This window comes from Mastigoproctus giganteus, chromosome 9, assembly GCF_048544385.1.
Source record: "Mastigoproctus giganteus isolate SK-2022 chromosome 9, ASM4854438v1, whole genome shotgun sequence".
Lineage (NCBI taxonomy): Eukaryota > Metazoa > Arthropoda > Arachnida > Uropygi > Thelyphonidae > Mastigoproctus > Mastigoproctus giganteus.
In genome coordinates, this window is record NC_143583.1 from 58,795,958 (window position 1) to 58,799,554 (window position 3,597).

The following is a 3,597-nucleotide window of genomic DNA, read 5'->3' on the forward strand; positions in this document are numbered from 1 at the left end:
TAGCATTTGTGTACATGCAAGTATACATGCACCTGTTTCTACTCTTAGTTACCCTAACACAGCTGATGTATATACTTGGGCTGTGTTAGAGTAACTAAGAGTAGAAACAGGTGCATGTATACTGGCATGTACACCAATGCTAGGAGGAGAGTTAATAAATTTGATGAGTTTGAAGTGCTAGTCAAGACATTAAAGGCAGTTACTGTTGGGATATCAGAGACATGGGATATAATTGACCTGTACTTAACAAGTACAGGTCATGTTGAGAAAAAGCCGCTAGTTAGGGTGAATTTAAAAGCGTCTGCAATTCTGCCTGACACGATAGGAGGGAATATATGATGAAAACCTTGTCAATCAATTCGGCTCTGGAGAGATCCTACAAAGCTTATGAGGTAGAATTATTCTCAGTGTGGTCTGTTCTTCTTCACAGGAGAGAAGGCTTCTACAGGGATGGGATACACTTAAATAGAAGGGCTGGAAGAATATTTGCTGACGCTATCAAGGCAGTGTTACGTCGGTCTGAAACCATCTAGTTTGGTGGTATACACCGAATAATAGATTAACAGTAGCCGCTGGAAGAGGTGAAAGTGATTCTTGCACTGCTTCTATTAAAATCAGCAGTAGCCTAAAAAACAAAGTGCTGGGATTTCAGAGGCTGCTAGAAGATATAGCAGAACAAGTAAATATACGGGTTGTGTTAAGGTAGATAAGAATAAGAACAGGGGCATGTATACTTACGTATACACCAATGCTAGGAGTTTAGTTTATAAATTTGATGAATTTCAGGTGCTGGTCAAAGGCAGCTATTGTTGGGATATCAGAGATGTGGTGTCACACAGATTTAAGGAATGCAGAAATGGAATTTGGGGAGTACAATGTGTACAGACAGGATAGGAAGGGAGGAGGGGTTATGCTTTTAGTTAAGAAACAAAATAGAAGGAAGTGTATCCGGTTGAAATGGGTGACCAGTGGACTGTTGGGTAAGTCTGGTATGACGTAATCACTGGGAAAGCAAAATGGAGAATAGGAGTGTGGTATAGGCCTAATGGGGCTTAGAGGGGAACAGGTATCCTGTGTGTTATCAGACACTCAGCCTAAAACACTGATGGATCCAATATCTCTCTATTACAGAAGATTTAGGAGAAGTCCGGTTGGCCTGCCTCCCTAAAATCCACTGATGCACACCTTCTCGATGGTAAGCCCTGTTACGTCACTTAGGTGGCAACGAACGTGTAGAGTGGTTCTCTTCAAGACGCCTGGTCAGCGTGAAGAGGAAAAGACCAAACCCTCCAGCAATGAGAGCACAACAATACAAATGGCCCTCAGTCCCCAGCTGCTTTCACTCACCCTCTTACGGCAGCGAGAGGTTCAGAGTGGAAGCAGAGGGTGCTAAGAATCTCTGGGTACGACCAGGCTGCCATGCACGGAAATTGAACTTGGCCTGTTATAACGTACGATCACTCATCGGTGAAGACAGGATATTAGAGCTGGAAAAGGAATTAGAAAATGTGAATTGGAATATCATCGGTTTGGCTGAAACAAGAAGAAGAAATGAATCACTTATAAGTTTATCAAGTGGAAATCTGCTGTACACCAATGGAAACAGTGAAAGGAGTGAAGGTGGAGTTGGGTTTCTGGTCCATAAAGATTTTAAAAACAACATTTTGGAATTCAAAAGTACATCACCAAGGGTGTCAAGACTAATATTCAAGATTTCTAAGAGGTACAAGCTAAAGATTATAATGATTTATGCACCAACATCGAGCCATGATGATGAAGAGGTTGAAGAAATGTACACTGAAATTGAGAGTCTTCTAGATGAGCAGAAAACCCACTACACTATTATTATGGGGGACTTCAATGCTAAGGTTGGAAAAAGGCAAAACAGCGCAGAAAGAGGAACTATAGGAAATTTTGGAATTGGTGAAAGAAATAAAAGAGGTGAAAGACTTGTGGAATTTGCAGAATCTCAAGGACTGTCAGTAATGAACACTTTTTTCAAGAAAAGGGTGAACAGAAAGTGCACATGGAAGAGTCCAAATGGATTAACAACTAATGAAATCGACTTCATCCTCACTAACAGAAGATATATTGTGAATGATGTTACCGTCCTGAATAAGGTAAATGTTGGAAGTGATCACAGAATGGTAAGATGTACACTTGATATAGATGTAGGAAAGGAAAGGAAAAAACTGACTCGAGTAAATAATACAAAGGTCTTTGAAATAACAGAGGAGGAGAAAAAGCAGTATGTACTGGAACTTAAGAACAAGTTTGAGCTTCTGAAAGACTGCTCAGGACCAAGATATCGACGAGGAATATTACAACTTTCTGAAAGTGATAAAGCCCAAGAAACCTATAGGGAAACAGAAATCCAAAGAAGAAAAAATTAGTCAAGAAACACTTGTCATGATGAACCAAAGACGACAAATGAAGATCAAGAAAAACACTGACAGGGAGAAAATTGAGTATACTGAGTTATGCAAAGCCATTAGAAAGAGACTCAGAGAGGACATAAGAAGATTTAACACAAGAAAAGTAGAACAAGCATTAAGGGAAAACAAAGGATTTAAATCAGCAGCCATGAGCAGTAATACAGAAAGACAAATGATACTGAAACTGAAGAATAGCGATGGTGTACTTATAAACAGCAGAGAAGGCATAATTCAAATAGCAGAAGACTACTATAGAGAATTATACAAGGAGCGAGGGAATGATACCAGCAGTGGGGAACATGGAATGCAAAGCAGCAACACATACGACATACCCGATATTCTTCCTGATGAGGTAGAACATGCATTGAAGAAAATGAAGAATCGGAAAGCCCCCGGGGGAAGATAAAGTTACTGTAGAGTTGTTAAAATTGGTAGGAAGAGACATAACACAAAAACTGGCAAGGCTCTTCACAAAGTGCATTAGAAAAGGTGTGATGCCTAAGCAGTGGAATAATGCAATCATAGTTTTGCTGCATAAGAAAGGAGATAAATCAGAAATTGGAAATTATAGACCAATTAGCTTGTTATCCCATATCTACAAGTTGTTCACAAGGGTCATTACTAACAGATTAGAAAGAATACTTGATGAGAATCAACCGAAAGAGCAAGCTGGCTTTAGGACAGGATTCTCAACTATGGATCACCTTCACGTAATATCACGGCTAATGGAGAAAGCAAATGAATATAAAACACCATTATGCCTGGCATTTGTGGATTATGAAAAGGCATTTGACTCCATACAGCATAAGGCAATGTTTCGGGCACTGGAAAGAAAAGGCATAGATACTCCGTATATTATGATTTTGAAGAAAATATATGAGAGTGCTACATCCTTTATTAAACTAGACAAAGACAGTAGCAAATTTAAAATCGAGAAAGGAGTTCGACAAGGAGACACAATATCTCCGAAGCTGTTTACTGCTGCCCTTGAGGAAGCTTTCAGAAGATTAGACTGGTCACAGAAAGGAGTCAACGTGAACGGAGAATACCTAAACCATTTACGATTTGCAGATGACATTGTGGTCATAAGCCACGATCCCAAAGAATTAGAGGAAAATCTTAATCAGTTATGCACAGTTAGTAAGGATTTTGGACTAAAGAT